The 19,636-nt window shown below is 38.2% G+C and overlaps 1 long non-coding RNA gene across 2 annotated transcripts in view; it reads left to right on the plus strand.

Moving 5' to 3' along the window:
* The window catches only part of LOC105492813 (uncharacterized), a 597,887-nt gene that overhangs the window by 186,911 nt on the left and 391,340 nt on the right, over positions 1-19,636 (plus strand). The gene's annotated exons all lie outside the window — the stretch shown is intronic.

Here is a 19,636-nt window from a genome sequence, read left to right on the forward strand (position 1 = left end):
GTATGTCTTCTTTTCAGAAATATCCATTTTGAATGTGGCTTACAACAAAGAGTATGAATTCTGAGTCCATGGGCCTAGTCCTGAATGGCAGCTTTCCATGAACCGGCCACTTGAAGTGCATACATCGATTTACTCCTCCACTTTGGGTTCTGCATTTGGGAAATTGAGGCAATAATGCCAATTCCATTAGGTTTTCATGAAGTGTGGCAGACACTCTTAAGACTCTTCCTAATATCCATTCTGGTTTTTTTTTTCCAGATGAGAAATTTGCCTATTTGTTCAGAGCAGCAATGTGTCCAACTAAATACTCGTGCTTCCTCAGCCTCCTATGCAGTAGGGGTGGCAGATGGGAAATGGGTAGTGTTCTATTGTGAGTCCCTAGGGGTAGTTTTTCATTTCCTAGGGGAAAAAGGGTGCTGAAAGGAATGGTGCATTATCTTTTTGCTTTGAATATGGAAGTGTTGTCTGGAGCTAGTAGCCATCTTACAAGCATGGGGATAAAGCTAAGGCTAGTAGACCAGAAAGATAGCACACTACTCCTTGTGGAAATAAAGCCAGAAATTTCCCACCTATAAAATGGAAGAACAATAAATTCTATTTGTGTAAACCATTCTAAGTTGGCATATACATGTACCCAAATGCATTCCTTGCTGCAAAAGAGAATAAACAACGTAACAGTCATAACTTGCAGACCACAATGCCTGGCACACTATGGAAATTCATTAGGTCTTGCTTCTGCTTCCTTGTGTTACTTAGTTACTGTATTAAACAAGAGATGGATTAACTAATATTCCTTCTTTTTAATTAGCTTTCCAAATATTAAATATCAATGACATACTAGACATTCTGTGAAACATGAAAATACGAAGATGAATGAGACTGAGCCCTTGACCTTGAGTTGTTCAGAATCTTAATTGGAAGATAATTAATTGCAATTCAAGGTAATGAGTACTAGTGTGGAAACAGGTATATAATGCTTTAGGAGTATGGGATGTAAAACTGAATATCAATAGCTGTGAGACAAGGATAAAAGAGAAAGAAAAATCTTCCAACCCCGAGAAAGAGTGGCCAAGCCCAGCATGTGGCTATTGAAAATTTTGTAGAGAAAAGTAGATTTATCTGTCTATGTCATAGCATTGAGTCACACAAAAATTTGAACCTAGAACCCTGAAATATAACAATAATAATAACTAGCTAACATTTACAAGAAATTTCCTTATAATCTGGTGCTCAAAAAGTATCATTTTATTTAATATTCACAACAACTCTCTGGGCTAAGAGCTAATGCTATTCACATTTTACAGATGAAGGGACTGAGACTCAGTTAAGTTGTTATTTGCCCAAAATCACACAGGTATATAAAAAGTGGAGTTAAGGCTGAAATCCCATACATGGTATTAGTAAAGTCTGCTCCATTAAATACCTTGGCAATATCTATGGTTTTGCAACCTGTGGTTTCCAAGATATACTTATGATTTATTTTGTGATATTATGGTTCTCTTGGTGAGTGGCTGCTCTCTGGTCTGCCATCCAGAACTCCCACCTGTGCAAGGCATAGTAAGTGAAGGCCAATAACATTTTTATTTCAATTTGTTCTATTTTTGCCTATTTATATGTTTTCAAGATAGTTTCCACCTCAGTGAGTGCTGGAATCCTAGGTCCCCTAGATCAGGCCATACCTGAAGACATCCTAACTCTGGACTTTCATTACATGAGCGTAAAACATCCTCTTTTGTTTCCCCTAATCCAATTGGAGTTGTGTTTCTTTTCTTTTGACCCAAGGAATCCAAACGAATACACTATGCATCCTCCCAAAAGTAGAACCCCTTAGTATATAGTTAAGGAGTTTGGACTTTGTGGAAACTCAGTATTTAATGATGCATCGTTTATCTTTGTATCTCCAGTACCAAATCCTTTGCCGAACACTTTGTAAACCCTGTTTAAGTATTCAGTGTCAGAAAACCTATCTCTCTCTCTCTCTCTCTTTTTCTTAAATGTAGGTCTACTTTATTTTTCATGATTAATGAGCATTTTAGTTCCCGAATCCAATCAGTCTCATATTCTTTTTTGCCTAGGACCTTATGTTGGCAGACTAAACTTCCTAAAAAAGCCCCTTGCAATTCCCGAGACAATCTCAGGTCAAACATGCCCTGTGCCTTGGTCATGGGTAGCACACAGAATGGAGCTCCTTTCAATCCATACTGAATTCATTGGTTCCAGGACTTCCAATTTGCTCCTACCTGAAGCTCTCATTTTTTCAGGAGCCTTCTGGAGCCAACAGGGATTATTTTTGGCTCAGACCCTTCTTGTCAAGCTCACTGCCATCTCTAATTCACAGGCTGGCAGTCATGGGGCAGCCACTGAAGTCTCATGCCCAGTGGGCAGCTATTCTGGGATGTTTGTGCTTGACATTCACGATGGCTTCCTGGCTGACTCACTCTCCAGTCCAGCCCCCATCGTGCTGGGCTAGGGTAGCTCAGCAGCCTGTTTTGATTCTCCTAATCAAAGAGCAGCATCCTAAAATCTTGCAGTCAGCCATGCACACCAGACTGGGAAGAAATTGTCAGCTGCTAAATTTAACCACAGCCACTTTAGAAATGAGCTGCTGGGAGATTCTGAGAATGTAAACTGGGGAGATTCTTTCTTCTTCTCTTTCTTTAATTTTTCTTCTGATGTTTGAATCAACTGGCTGAGTTAAATCCTGGATGAACTATTTCTTGCTACTCTTGGAGAAGTTACTTCACTACTCTGAGCCCTAGTCATCGCCCCATTGTTGAGAGTAATTTCTCTCAACAAATGGTAACAATAAAGCCTACACAGTAGGATTGTTTATAGGATTAGGAACAATTAGCTTGTCTAACAGGCCTGATACAGTGCCAGGCATCTTGTTCATTACCATGTTGTTCTTGTTTCTCATTAATTTTCCAACCACCTGGGGCCAACCACCTAGTGGGTGCTCATTAAATGTCAAGAGAATAAGTGAATAAAATAATAAATAAATGAATAAATGTTGGCATCATAACCCTTGTTTTTCCTCTTTTATCCTACTTTGATCTTTTAAATAGACTAGATGATCCACATAATGCATACTGCAGGCATTGGACAATTGCCCATCTCAGAAAACATGCAGAGTGCATCTTGACACCTCTCATGTCAACTCGTAACTTCCCCATCTGCCTTCTCTACTGACATTCAGCCCTGCCTAAAGCATTCCCAGACTCTGACACTTTTCCCACCGGCCCACTGCTCTGGGGCCTGTTTTGCACATGCCACTCTGGCTCTCTCTGACACTGTCCTAAGACGATTCTGATGTACTTTGGACCTCACTTCCTCCTGTTTAAAGACATTCTCATTATCTTGCTGGGATAGCCCCAGGGGCTAAGCTCTCTCTCCCCTTCAGGTGAGGAGGGGGCACTGCCTCTGAACCACACACTTTGCAACTTTCAGTTCAGAGTTCCTTGCTGGGAATCAATGCTTTCTATAATGAGTTTCCACCTTCTTGCTTAGATCTCCTTCACAATAAACTTTTTATTCCAGACACCCAACTCTAATCACTGTCTCCTAAAGATACATTGCCGGACACATAGTGAATGCATAGAAGTGTTTGCTGTTATCATAGCATTAACATTATTAATCATATCAATACTTTAAAAAATGCATCGTCTTTACGTTCTTCCAAGTTGCATTTCGCTATTTTCCTAATGGTGCAGCTCAAAGCCCACTCCAGTTACTGACAAAAACAAGCTACAATAGTGATGACAACAACATCACAATGCCAAGAATGCTAATAGCTGACTTCAAAGGAGCACCATCAGCGGGCCAGGCTTGCTATGAAGCACGTCTCACTCACTGACGCAGGTTACTCTAATAGCAACTTAATGGCTCCTATCTCCCCACTGAACAGATCAGTAAATAGAAACTTAGAGAGGCTAAGAAATGCTCCCAGTGTAAAAAAGAAGGCAAACAAATTTTAACTCCAGAGCCTTAAAACGTAACCTTCAGAACCTCAACTTCTCATCTTTGAGATAAGTTAACCATAACCTTTTTTTTTTTTTTTTACGTTTAGAGAGAAGATTAAATAAAAGAATACCTGTTAAGCACTTAGAGTATCTGGCATTCAGTGGCATGCAATAGCTGTTAGTGAAGTTGCTGCTGCTGCTGCTGAACAGTCATCTGAAGTCCATGTTTGCTCTTTGAATTATTCACTAGCCTATGGAGACCCGGAACCTTTATCATGTTGCTGCCTAATTTTCTCTGTATATATGCTTTGTCTCCCCAGAAGGACTATAGGCTCCTTCACTGCAGAAACCAGCCTAGGTACACAATTCTGCTCCTTGGGGGTCTCAGTTTTCTTCTCTGGAACAGGATTTTTGATGCTTCCCAAAGCCCCTTCCAAATATGACAGTCTCTGCTTCCATCAATGTTATTTATTCTGACCTCTCCCACAGCCTGTAACACTCCACTTTGCATGCAATCCTCAGTAAATATGTACTGAATTATTAACATCTAGAGGTGAAGTCTCAGGTACTAGGGAGGTTCTTTAATTTTGACTTTGGTGAAAGAGGGAGAAAAAGATGTAACCAGGTTATAAGGTGCATTACCATTGATATCTAAAGATTTCAACTGAGGGAACTGGAAACTGGGGCATTTATAGGTGGTGGAAATGATGTGAGCTTTGAAAAGTGAGGAAATTCCTTTCCCCAAGGGATATTGGGCTTTCACTGTCCTCTATTTCAGTCAGTTCTGAAAACGTACATGTCACTGGGTTTTGCCGGTCCTGTTGGCTGGCTTCTGCTGAGAGGGAAGGAAAAGAAGGAGACAGTGAAGGAAAGGGAGCTAAATTTAGTGGGATGGTCCAAGGCTCCAGGCAGTGGCTGAAGGCAGCTCCTAAGTACTTAGCCTCCCTGGGAGGTAGGAGTAAAGTTTTCCTGAAAACAGGGTAAGAGAAATGGGAGGAGCGATGTATTGCAACATGTGCAAGCTTCCTATATTCACTCCTTCTCCTACTGAGATCTGCAGAAAGCTTCATCAGTGGTGGTGTTTGATAGCATTTATTGAGCACCACCTGTGAGCCATGCTCCACATTAGACCCTGGGATACAGAAAGATATAGGACATAGCCCCTGCTCTGAAGTATCACCATTTATTGGTGGGAAAACCAACATATAAACAATTACCAAAATATGTTGTGATATGTCATCTGATGGAATTATGTGGAGTAGTGTTGGCACCTTTGAACACTACAAGCTCCACCAGAGGCAGGGATTAAGGTGAGAGTCTCACAAGGAACTCCTGAACCACAGGCTGTCACATAAAAAATAGGTGCTGTTTTAATCACCAAGTTTGTAGCAATTTCTTATGAATCGTTAAAAACTAATACAGGACTATTATAAATGGTACAGATTTAATATATTTTTCTAAATTATTAATCATGATGCATGTGGTTAAGATCTAAACTTCTCCCACTCTGTACCTCTTATCATGTTGGTCATTGTCACTCCTGTGATGTTCTGGGATAGCATACACATGAAGCAGATCTAGGAGAATGTCAACTCCATTTTATGAGTATTTTCTTAACATTTAAAAAATTTTTCAAATAATTGTAGATTCACACATCATGTTTCTTACAACTCCTTGTAAGAAACAATATAGAGAGATTCTGTGTACCCTTCATTTTGCTTTCCCCGTGAGGTAACATCTTGCTTAACTATAGTATGATATCACAACTAGGAAACTGACATTCTTATAACCCACTGACCTTATTCAGATTTTACTAGTTTTATGTACTTTTGCGTATATGTGTGTTCATTTGGTTTTATGCAATTTTATCACAAGTGCATGTTTATCCAACCACTGCAATAGTTAAGATCCATACCAGTTTTATGCAAGAATCCTTCTTCATGGGAGCTGGGTTTTTTTTTTACCCTAAATTTGTGCATGGCTTTCATCCCTTGTGGTCTGGGCCAGGTGAGCCAATATTCATTTCCCTGATCTAGATTACAGACCATCTTTAGTAGAAGGGACACTGATAGTTTTATCACTTGAGGTTCCTGGCTCCACATGTCAGAATGCTTAAATATTTTATGTTCTTTAAAATGAGTATTTTCAGAAACACATAAATTACAGAGGTAGTTCTTTCTGGCTTCAGGCATGACTGGATCCAGGGTACCAAATCATGACTTTAGTTTTAGCATCCAAAGATCTCTGTTATGTTTTCCTTCATGGATAATTTTTATCAAGCATCTCTTTCCTTGCAGTAGCTTCAGGCAAACCATCACTAATGCCCTACAGTTTAACAATCCCAGAGAAGTCTTGGGATTCAGCTTCATTGTCATGGGATTCATTTTTGAGAACATCCTTTTGGCCGGTGGGATGGAAATATTCTGATTTAGCAGGACTGGGCAGAGGAATATGATTAGCCTCACTCTAACCATGTTTGATTCAGAGAGGGGAAGGTGGAGTGGGTGCTGGGGTGCAAACTCATGATAGCCCTTGACCTCACCTACTCTCATTCCCTTCTCTCATATATGAGGAGACCCCAGACCCTATGCTCCATACCTACTCCTTGGTAGGTGAACACAAAGAGGGGAAAAAGAAAATGAAAGGCTGAAGTGAAGAATAGAGTAAGAGAAAGAATGAGATTTCCCAAGAGAAGGTCAAAGAGAGAAGAAGTACAATAGAAAAATAACCTCTCCTGGACAAAAAAAAAAAAAAAAATCAAAAATGACTTTCTTCAAGAAGAAACAATGGCTTCTATTAAGTTGGTGCAAAAGCAATTGTGGTTTTGTCATTACAGCAAAAACCACAGTGACTTTTGCCTCAACATTATATGTTACTAAGATCTCCCTGCAGACCTCTCTCCACCTAACCCCTCCACCCAATCTGTCTTCTAAAGCTCTTCAGTGTTTTTGTTCTTGAACCAAAATGGATCAAGAAGGGGTCACAGAAAATAACCAGAGACCTCTATCGAGGTTAGCAATGTAGCTCTTACTCGGATTACCATGCGTCTCATTTTCTCAATACTCAGGTTTCTGAAAACTGAACTCCACAGAAGTGTTAATTTGAATTTATGACAGTTACTGAGTCCTAATAACATTCAAGAGCATCTTTGAATTCACCCAAAGAAGTGACAAGTAGAATTTCAGAAACTGCAGAAGGTCAAGGCGGGAACTATCTTTTGCCAAGCAGGATCATTGGGAAACTCTCCAAATATGGTCATTTAGGCAGCCACTTTATTGGGCTTGTCTTTTAAAGAAACAAGCCAACTGAAAGTTAACTGAATCTCAAGCCCAAACTACTTCCTTTAATTTTCCTTTGTGTCAGATAAGCTATATAATTATCGATAACTGTGTGCGTCCAAGTATTTGCTTAAAGGGCAATTTAATGTCTGTGATATATACTCATGAGTTATTAAGTAGCTGCATATTTCCTGTGTATTGTTTTCTTAACATATGATTAATTGAAGTTTAATGAAGTTTTAAAAGACATTTTTTCCAGTTTTGTCTGGAATGCTGTCTTCTCTCCAGAAATTACAATTATCCCCTGTGGAACAACTTTGTAAAAAGGATAGAAAGGGGAGGTTTTGGGCTTCTGACCTTCCTCTTTTAAATCCATCTATATGACCCAAGGCACATTTCTAACAGATATGCTGCTTTTGGGTTACAGGAGACCGAGTTATTGACTTCTCATTCTTGACAATAGTCCCTATACCTACTTCCCACAGCCACTGCCTAAGAAGCTGCTTGACTTCTCATTCTTTAAGGCAGCTGGGTAGGGTCTGCTGCAGCGGGAGTTCTCATACTAGTTGACTCTGGATACATCACCTCATTCTTTTTTTTTTCGTTGAGATAGAGTTTCGCTCTGTCACCCAGGCTGGAGTGCAGTGGTGCAGTCTCGGCTCACTGCAAGCTCTGCCTCCCGGGTTCATGCCATTCTCCTGCCTCAGCCTCCCAAGTAGCTGGGACTACGGGCGCCTGCCACCATGCCCGGCTAATTTATTTTATTTTATTTTTAGTGGAGATGGGGTTTCATCATATTAGCCAGAATGGTCTTGATCTCCTGACCTCGTGATCTGCCCGCCTCAGCCTCCCAAAGTGTACCTCATTCTTTAGAGTGTCCTACATATATTATCGCTATCATTATCATTATCCAGACCAGTTTCATAGAGGGATCCCTCGTGAGAGCTGGATACGGCTTGTCCCCACCAAAACTCAAGTTGAAATTTGTTTCCCAATGTGGCAGAGTTGGAATGTGGGGCCTAGTAGGAGGTGTTTTGGTCATGGGGGTGGATCCTTCATGAATAGATTAATGCCCTCTTGTGGGAGTGAGTGAGTCCTCCTGGGTTAGTTACCAGAGATTGGGAGAGCTGGTTACTATACAAGTGAATTTGGCTTCCTAGACTCTCTTACTTTCTCTTTGTCATGTGATCATGTGGAAGACGGGGGAAGCACCTGCAATCACATGTATACAGGTATATGTTACTTTCAGGTCTGGCCCATAAAACTCAAGCAATTCTTTACGTTCTTTCGGCATTTTGCAGGGGACTCAATTACCCGGTGGGTGATGTAGTCTGGGTTCCTAAACTACTGTGTAAAGGAGAATTTTCTCTGAATTCCCTACCCCTAACTCATTGGACTGGACCATGAGCAAGAAACACATTTTTCTTGTGGTACGATACAGGTTTTGTGTGTTGCTAATGCAGCAGCGTTTTGGATAATCTTGGCTCCTGACATCCCTCAGCTGCTAACACAATTAATCAGTGTTTCAAAATGGCAGTACCTGATCCAAGCCTTTTCCTGATGTTTGAAGTTTGGCCAACATAGTGGACCTCACTGCCTCCTCCTTGTTTAGTAGTGATTTCATCTGCAATTTTATCACATAAGTAGACTGACCAGTGAATAAATGAGCAGAGGCTAATTGGAGGGACAGCCTTCTAGTTCCATAGGAACTATAAATCTGATCCTAACAAACTCTTGGAGACAGTGAGCTCACTGATTACTAGATTACTAGTTTACTTTACCAGAGGCACCAACCTATGGGTTTCCTTTTTGAGCCACAATCAGGGGGTATATATGCTGGCCTAAGGTCAACTACAGCAGCAGCCAAAAGAAGCTGTAGTCAGTGAATCAGTGACAGTTTTGTGAGAGCTTTCAAGCAGGCAGTCATCACTGATGATGTCATAATGTTCTTCTTGTACTGAAGTTTTGATCGTTGTTGATTTTTCTTTTTCTTTCTTTGTCTTCTTAGTTAAAATTAGTGCATATTTTCTTGCTTAGGTGATAGGTTGCTGGGATGGTAACTTTCACTTTTTGTGTAGACATAAGAAGGAAAATGAATACTTGCAGTCTGGAGGGGAGGGAAGAGGTAAAGTATCACTAGTACTGTGAGGAGACTTACCTTCAGTAGAGTCACAAGAAGATCTGCATAGAGTCCTTACCTAGAGGACATATGTCTGCTACTGAAAAATCACAGTTATATGCCCTTAGATTTATTGTGGAAAGAGGCTCTCCAGAAAGAAGAGATGGTTGGTCAGTCTTTCTTGCCCCCATTCACAAAGTCTCAGCTTCCCTTTGGGATGGACTTCCTTATTTTATTACACTGGTCTCCATGGCGGAGACAGTGCTCTCCTTGAATGCTCAAATATAGACAAGCTATCTTTTTCTTAGCTGAATTGGGCAGCAGTCTTCAAAAGAGGTTCTCAAATTCTAAGTAGAAAAGGGGAATTCATGAAGCATATGAAATTAAAAGTAGTCCAAATCACAGGTTGCAGTGGTTTGTCATTTCCACTTGCTTGCCTGAAGGATTACCATGTAGAGTATTTGGCTGGATTCTCTACTACCACGATAGAGAGGTGTCTCTTGTTACAAGAGTTCCTCCTTATGGAAACTTCGTCAGAGAACTATCTCACGGACAAGGAATAGGGTGATCTCTTCTTTGATGAAGAAAAACCAATATGGAATTTTCTTCATTCTTTAATTAGGATAATTTCTTTCACTTTTTTGGGAGTATAAGAGATATACTCATTTATCCAGCTATAGGACTGACTTCCCACATCAAGTTCAATGCATATAGGAATTGAAATAACTTTTCTTATTGGTCTAATCACATTTTAAATTGTTTTTGGGAACATGTGTAAACATGTATCGAGTTAAAAGTAAGTCTCTGTACCATGCCTGATTCAAGATTTTGAGTTTTCTTTCCCAGAGTTAACAACATTTTACGTTTTTTTTGGTGTATCTTTCCCTCAATAAATGTGTTGTTTTTAAAGTCTACTTTGTGTTAGGCCCTGTTCTAGGCAGGTCACATTACATTTACCTTCAAGATATCCAGAATCTGACCTTTTTTTTTTTCACCACTGTTTTTTTGAAAGATAGAGACAGAATCTTGCTCTGTTGCCCAGGTTGAGGCACAGTAGTGTGGTCATAGCTCACTTTTTTGGCCTTAAACACCTATCTCATTATGTTGTCCAGGCTAATTTTAAATTCCTGGCTTCAAGTTATCCTCCGCCTCAGCCTTACAAAGTGCTGAGATTTCAGGCATGAGCCACTGCATCCAGCCTCCTTTTACCTCTTCTGTCATTATCACGTTGGCCCTCTCTTGTCAATTGTCACATTAACCTCCTTCTAGCATAATTTGGACCCATTCACTTTAAGACAAAATTTTTCTCTTTTTTTCCCAAAGCATATCATTATCTTGCATGCATATTATGAAATATATTATTTTACATTGTTTTCAAAAATAAAGATGCAATAAATTCCAAATATAAAAAGCTTATAGCTAACATCATATTCAAGGAGAGAAAAAGCAAATCTTTTTCTCTATGATCAGGAACAAGACAAGAATACCCACTCTCACCACTTCTATTCCAGTTAGTTCTGGAAGTATTATCCAGAATAATTTAACAACAACAACAACAACAACAAAAACAAATAATAAAAGAAGCAAAATTATCTGTTTTATTCAGACGACATAATCTTATATGTAGAAAATTCTAAAGATGTCACAACAAAGCTAATATACTAATTCAGCAAAGCTGCAGAATACAAAATCAACATGAAAAAATTAGTTGCATTTCTATACACTAACGTTAAACAGTCTGAAAAGAGAATTAAAAAAATTTTCATTTACAATACTATTTAAAAAACAAAATAGGTATAAACTTAACCAAGGAGGTGAAGGTCTTGTATACTAAACATTATAAAACATTGCTGAAAGAAGTGAAAGTTGACACAAGTAAACAGAAAGATAACCCTTATTCATAGTTTCAAAGACTTAACATTGTTAAAATGTCCATACTACCCAAACTGATCTACAGATTCAAGGCAATTCCTATCAAAATTCCAATAGCACTTTTTTTTACAGAAATAGAAAAAGCAATCTTGAAATTTATATTGAATCACAAAGAAGCCCACATAGTCAAAACAATCTTGAAAAAAAAGAACAAAACTGGAGGCCTTTAGCTTTCTGATTTCAAAATATATTACGAAGCTACAATAATCAAAACAATATGGCACTGGCAAAGACAGACATATAGACTAATATAACAGAATAGAGATCCCTGAAATAAAGCCAAGTATGTACTGTCAAGTAATCTTTGACAAGGGTGCCAAGACTACACAATGGGGAAAGGATAGTCTATGCAATGTATGTCACTGGGGAAACAAAATAAAAATGAAATTGGAGCCCCATATTACATCATACACAAAAAATAAAATTGAGCCTTATATTACATCATACACAGGAATCAACACAAATTGATTAAATACCTAAATATAAGACCTGAAACTATAAAACTCTTTGAAGAGAAACATACGAGAAATGTTTCATAACATTAGTCTTAACAATGATTTCTTACATGTGGCATCAAAAGAATAGGCAACACAAGCACAAATAGACAGGTGGGACTAAATCAAACTAAGAATCATCTGCACAGCAAAGAAAACAATAACAGGTTCCAAAAGACACCTACAGAATGAGAGAAAATATTTGAAAACCACGTATCTGATAAGGGTTAATATCTAAAGTATATAAGGAGCTGACACAATCTAATAACAAAAACATCCCAAATAATGTGATTTATGAAATGAGCAAAGGACTTGAATCTACATTTCCCCAAGAAGACATGAAAGTGGACAACAGATATATAAAAATATGCACAATATCATTAATCATTACTGATCATCACCACCTGACCAATCTTATGACTCTAAAAAGAGATATATAGTTGTAGAATGTAGAATGAACAGAATAGTCCCAGTGTCAATTAGAAAAAGATTATGTATTTCCTATCATTAGAAATTAGGCATTTCATCTTCTGTAAGGCCACATCAAAATTCCTCAGAGACTATTAGTTCTTATTTCTTTATTGGCTAGGATGGGACAATGAAATTTCTAGTGACTCTTTTGTTTAAAATATTGACAAATGTCTTTGTGTAAGTGGGGGCAGGATGTCAATGCTTCTTGAGGGTTTACTAACCTGTAATTTATTTTCAAGGTCCTGCCAATCAAACCTTTCCAACCAAGGTAGAAGTCAGTATCTTGGCCTATTTTGTGCTCCCATAACAGAATACCTGAGACTGGGTAATTTACAAGGAACAGAAATTTGTTTCTCACAGTTCTAGAGGCTGGGAAATCTGAAATCAAGGCATCAGCAAGTTGGTGTCTGTCAAGGGCCTGGTCTCTGCTTCCCAGATGGTGCCTTGAATTAAGCATTCTCCAGGGAGGAGGAACATTATTTCTCAAATGACAGAAAAATGGAAGAGCAAAGAGAGAAAACCCAACTCTGAAAGCCCCTTTCTAAATGCATTCAACCTGCCCCATAAAGGTGGAGCCTAATTACCTGTTTAAGTCCCACCTCTTAATACCTTTCCAATGACAACTGAATTTTGATTTGAGTCTTTGAGGCAACAAACATTCAAACCATAGTAGCCAATGAGGCTTCAAATGCAAGTTTAAATTCTTAATCAACTTTTTTGTTCTCCATCCTGAGTTTTGGAAAGTCTTTCAGGAAGGCAATCTTAAAATCCAAAATTTGTGGGAACTTCCCCATAACGTTTAAAGAATACAAACCCTAGGATATCCAAGATTTTATTTTCTTTTTATTTAAGACTTTTCACAAGTGATCAATGTTGTTTAAATGTCAAAGTTCTCCAAAGTGAGTCACTGTGATATCAAATTGCTCTTGGTAAAATTATGGCATTTAGAAAGACATGTGCAAGGATAATACTTGTAATGCAAAAACATGAAAAAACACTGGGTTTGGCCTGGAGGGAGCTTAGATTTAGGGCTCATGATAAATGCAAAAATGCTAACTTATGTCTCTGGAATCTGGACATAGACCAGCTTTGACCAGCTGCTGGCCCAGGAACCCAAAAGTCCAGACAGACTGACTTGGACACAGCAGCTCTAATCAAACAGAAAAACAAAGAAAATTGTGAGGAAGGTCTTTATAGGGCTTTGATAAGGTGATCCAAAGTAAAGTTTATCCAAAGGTTGTCAGTTTGATGAGAACATTGGAACTCATCAGCTTTTGGGGCCAGCTTGAGGATAGATTTATATAGGATCTATGTCTACCTTTTCTCCATAGACTTTCTCTTAAAGATGAAAAGTGCTCAAGATATTGGACAAACAGAAAGACAATAGATGATGGTGTTAAAAGCTAAATTTTGCAAAAGAACAATATAATTTGATGGGAAATCAAAAATCTAAGAAAACAAATATAAATAACACTCCAGATTTCAAGCAATAATGAAACTTAGCTTCATTATGAGACTTACTTTGCTGTAGTAGGCAAAATTGCCTTGAGCAGGTGGAGTCTCAAGGGGTCTAATATAAGCACACTGTTTTCAAGGTCCTGTTTTGCGGTGGTAGGCTTCTTGCTGGAATCTTAGTAGGACCTCTAGGATAGTTGATGTGCTCTGACCAATGAATGGCCAATAGGAACACAATTGAAGCTTAAAAAAAGTTAGATTTTTTTTTTTTTGGCACTCTAGGGGAACTCTGGGAGAATCTCAGCAAAGAAAAATTGGGAGGGGATTCTTATAGAGTGTGTGGGTATACGTTGAGTGATTTTTTTTTTTTTTTTGAGATGGAGTCTCACTCTGTCACCAGGCTGGAGTGCAGTGGTGCAATATCAACTCACTGCAACCTCTGCCTCCCAGGTTCAAGTGATTCTTCTGCCTCAGCCTCCCAAGTAGCTGGGACTACAGGTGCCCACCACCATGCCTGGCTAATTTTTAGTATTTTTAGTAGAGACGGAGTTTCACCATGGTGGCCTCGATCTCTTGACCTTGTGATCTGCCCACCTTGACCTCCCAAAGGGCTAGGATTACAGGTGTGAGCCACCACGCCCTGCCTATGTTGAGTGACTTTTTAAGGAGAAAGTCGATCTGCCTGGACTTTTGGGTTCCTGGGCCAGCAGTTGGTCAAAGCTAGTCTACGTCCAGATTCCAGAGACATAAGTTAGCATTTTTGCATTTATCATGAGCCCTAAATCTAAGCTCCCTCCAGGCCAAACCCTGTGTTTTTTCATGTTTTTGCATTACAAGTTTTATCCATGTACATGTCTTTCTAAATGCCATAATTTTACCAAGAGCAATTTGATATCACAGTGACTCACTTTGGAGAACTTTGACATTTAACGTAAGTGTAATGTTCTCAATTTGGTGAGTGAATATATTAATAATTTTTATTTGGTGTTTTAGCTCAAGCTGCCATAACAAAATACCATATACTGGGTGGCTTAAACAATAGAAATTATTTTATTGCCATTCTGGAGGCTAGAAGTCTGAGATCAGGATGTGAGTATGGCTAGATTCTGGTGAGGGCTCTCTTCCTGGCTTGTGCATGGCTGCCTTCTTCCTGTGTCCTCACATGGCAGAAAATCAGAGAGTGAGCAAGCTCTCTGGTGTCTTTGTATAAGGGAGCTAATCATATCATAAGGACCCCACCTTCACGATCTTCCTTAAACCAAATTACCTCCCAAAAGTCCCATCTCCAGATAGCATCCCATTGGAGATTGGGGCTTCACATACGAATTTTCAGGGAACACAATTCAGGTCCATTGCATCTAGGAAGCAGGAAAATTAAAGCACGTGGGAATGGTCATGCTAAGATGCAGTAACCACTCAGAGTAATGGGACATCATTCAGAAGAGAGGATGCTCAGTCATTTTTGTGTTTGCAGAGTGGCATTGCCTAAGTCTTGTTCCATACATAATCATGGATTGGCCTTGTCTATGTCTTGGTCTGAGGATTGTTTATGTTCTTTTGTGAAAATTTACTGCCTTGTTCTCAGAAAGTCTGTTTTTCTTAGTAGATTGGAAACATCTCCATTACTTCTTGTTGTTTTTAATTGCCTTAATTCCTCTTTTTGCCTTGAATGAATAAAAGGAATATGTAAATTATTATTTCATTTGATTGCAAAGTGATAACTCTTTGGAAAAGAATATGAATTAACTTTTGTCTTTGTTAAAGTAATATGTATATATGCATTATAGAAAAATTTAAAAAATATGAAAAAAGCTATTATAGTTTTATCTTGCAGAGACAAACTATGTTCCTATGTTTGTTTCTTTTCACATTTGTCATTTTATTCTATGAACATTCACACTTGTTTTCATAGTTTGGGTTATACTGTAGATATATTTTGTGTTCTGAACTCTGACAAAAATTTTGCAAAGCGTATTATCTTAGGCTGTAAGGAGCTCTGCTGATGGGAAGCTTGAGAGCCACTGAATCTACCTGTAACTCAGTTTGTTCACCTGAAAATAGAGATGAAATCACCAATTCTGTATTATCCAAAAGATTGTTGTGAGAGTTGCATAATTGTATATTAATGTGTAAATATGCTTTGAGGACAGTAACTTGTTGTACTTTTTAAAAGGGATGTACTTCCCGTTATAGAAATTGGAGGAGGAAGACTGGAGGATTCTGATTTGCAAGCTTATTAAGGCAGAATAATAAATTTTGTTTAAGTCTGCCTTTATAAGTAATTACCGCAAATTCTCCAGTCCTCTAGTCCTGGGAGGCAGGCAGTCAAGCTATTTGTCAACTAAATGAAGCTGCTCTCTTTTTTAGTCTTGAGCAATAATTTTCTTCAGACTTGGAAGAATCGATGAGACTCTAGTTGCTAGATGGGGTTAGTGTCCAGTCTGTTGAGCAGGAACTTACACCTTTCCCCAGTGGCTGTGCTAATGGGTGTCAGCGTCGACAGGACAGGCAGAGTGTGCCAAAGGAGACACGGAGTGAAGCAAAAAGGAATCTTTTCAAACTGTGTAGATGGTGTAGTATGGGGAAAAGACTACTTTAAAGTACCAGGGGAAAATCCCAGAAGCATTAATAAATAAATGCAGTGGATACACAAAAGGGTGAGCTGAAAATATTATATTGTATTCATCTTGATATTTTCAGCACCTAGCACAGAGCCTGGAACATCAATAATTGTTTGCTGAATAAATGAATGCATGCATGCATGAATGAATGAATTATAATATTTAGGATAAAGCTGGCAGAAGGGAGGAGATGAAGCCATTACATATTCAATGCCTACACTTTACCAGACACTGTGATAAGCACTATAGAGGCATGGTATCCTTTGATGCTCAGAGCAATTTTGTGAAGGTTAGTGTTATTATCCCTTTTTATGGGTGAGGCAACTGTGGTTGAACCCTTTCTTTTTAGCTCCTTTCACAGACATGCAGTGATATATGTTATGAGAGAGGATTTTGTAAAACGTGAAGCACTACCCACCTGTGGGGAATTAAAAGGTGTTACTTGAGCCAGAATAAACTTAAAACACAGATATAATCAAGGCAGTAACGTTGGAAATAGATTAAACTTAATTGACCCTTTTTAATGCCTATTATGTTCTTACTGTAGGACCGGATATTTCAAGTTTGAATTACTTTTGCTACTCTGTGACCAAGGATAAATCACCCAATCTTATTTGTTAAGCTACAGTTTATTACAGGTGCTGTGGTATCACAGGCAATTTGCCTACATTACCTTATTTAGTTGATAAAACACAGTTATCTAACAGGAATAGTTAATATCATTTTACAAACCATGATTGAATGGTCTGACAATAAACCTAAGAACTCATAATTTAGTGAAATTGGGATTTTTATCTATTTGTCTTCAAGATTTTATTTTACATTATTATATAACTTGGCCTCACTACAAAATGTCATAATAGACACCATCTGAACACTCATGAAATTCTAAGCTCAATCCTTATAAATTTTCCCAGATTGTGAAAACACTGCTGGCTAACCCATTTTACAGAGGAAGAATCAGGGGGTCCCAAAAGTAACATGATGTTTCAAGGTCACTCTGCTGATAGGAATTTAGTTCATATTTCTGCCCAAAGCTCTCCCAGTGGTTTCCAACCGATGCTTCTTAAATTCTTGTAAGTCCAGCAGGAGTAGCTCACATATGGTGCCCTGCTTTTGGGCTCCACTAGGGGAGGTGATCCCAGGCTCATGTTTGGTTGAGGGGCAGCCACTGATTAAAGCAGAGCTGAGTATTTTACTCAAGGACAATCAGTCTGGATGACTTATCAGTTGGAATCTAAAGAAGGGCAATGGAGATTTGCTAGGCTAATCAGTTTTTTATTTGAAATTGAATGAGAAAATGTGGGGAGAACCAAACAGTTAGTCGAGCAGTAACTATTGTTGAAAGATTAGTAGGAAAGCTACGGAAATCAAGGAATATCTGCCTTTTTGTCATAAGATCAAAGTAACAGGGGGTGAGGGGCTAAGTAACCAGCTGAAGAAAAACTTCCCTGAAGAGTCAACTGGATCCACCGTAGAGTTTGTATAGAAAAATAATATTGCTGGCTTAAGCCAGTGATCTTGAAAGATTGTCTATTACTGTAGCATATTCTATCATATCCCACTAATATAATGCTTTGGGGTCTCCTTTGTTTGCTTCAAGTAGTAAAACCAACTGGCTATTTTAAGCAAAATGCAAATTTGTTGGAAGAATGGAGGGTATCTAACAGAATCACAAGGAAAGCTGAACAGCCAGTCTTCTGAGAAAGGATCCAGGTCCACCCTGATGATTGGAGCAGAAAGTGATAGGCAATATGAATCATTTCCAGCCACATTCTGTCCTCTTCTCTGTGCTTAATATTCAGATTCCCAGGCAAGAATATCAGATTGGCTTATTTTGGGGTCATCTGTCCACTCTTTGGCCAAAGGAAGGCAGGCATCTTGATAAGATTGTTCCACTAAAATGGTATGCAATGGGGAGATAATTTCTCAAAAGAAAATTAGGACACAGCTAGAAAACAAATAAACAAAGCAAAAAAAGTAAAAACAAAAACAAAGCTATAGAGCTATGCAGCCTCAAACGACAGGTGCAAAACAACAGGTGCTCACCACACAATTTCTGTTTCACTGCAGAGTATTACTTTCATCTTTCAATTTTAATTATGCCTCTACCCTCTAGACTGATACACTCCTCACTTGTCTGACATTGGATCTTTGGTTTTCCTTGACTAACATTGCTTCTGCTTCAGCTGCCAGATACCTGAAATGTACAGGATGAAACCCTTTTTATAACCATTTGTTCTCCTTCTAGCTTAGCCAGCTCCTTTCACTTTTTCCTTAAAGGTGGCAGGAATATGAATTTATTCAAAATTGGACGGCTCAGGAAGGTTCTTTCTGTTTATGTGAAAAGTGTCATTGCAGTGTTGATGAAATTGCATTGAATCTGTAGATTGCTTTGGGTAGTATGTACATTTTAATGACATTAATTCTTCCAATCCATGAACACAGGATGTCTTTCCATGAATTTGTGTCTCCTTTGATTTCTTCTATTGATGTCTTATTGTTTTCATCCACTTTCTAAAATTTATTTCTAAGTATTTTATTTTTTGATGTTATTGTAAATGGGATTATTTTCTTAATTTACTTTTTGTGTTGTTCACTGTTAATGTATAGAAACACAAATTATTTTTGTATGTTGATTTTGTAACTTGCAGTCACTATCCGAATTCCAATGGCATTTCTTATAATTTTTTAAAAATCCTAATATTTATAGGAAAACACAAGAATACTCAAATATCCTAAGCAATCTCAAGAAAAATGAACAAGTCTGGAGGGTCCTAATTTGAAAACATATTATAAAGCTACAGTAATCAAAACAGTATGGTATTGGCATTAAAGGAGACACATAGACCAATGAAACACAATAGAGAGCCCAGAAATAAATTCACCCATTTATGGTTAACTGATCCTTGACAGAGTTTCCAAAAATACACAGTGGGAAAAACACAATCTCTTTAATAAATGATGTTGGGAAAACTGGATGTCCACGTGTGAAAAAAACAATACAGAAATAAAACCTTTGTCTTACACTATACACAAAAAATGAACACTAAACTAATTAAAGACTTAAATCTGAAACCATAACACTCCCAGAAGAAAATCGGAGAGAAAAATCTCTTTGACATTGGTCTTAGCAATAAATTTTTAAAATATGATCCTAAAAGTAAAGGCAACAAAAGCAAAAATGAACAAGTGGGACTACATCAGACCAAGCACTTCTTCTTCACAGCCAAGAAAAAACTTCAACAAAATGAAAAGGCAACCTATGAAATAAGAGAAAATATTTGCAAGCCATGTGTTGATAAAA

Source organism: Macaca nemestrina, chromosome 8, assembly GCF_043159975.1.
Source record: "Macaca nemestrina isolate mMacNem1 chromosome 8, mMacNem.hap1, whole genome shotgun sequence".
NCBI lineage: Eukaryota > Metazoa > Chordata > Mammalia > Primates > Cercopithecidae > Macaca > Macaca nemestrina.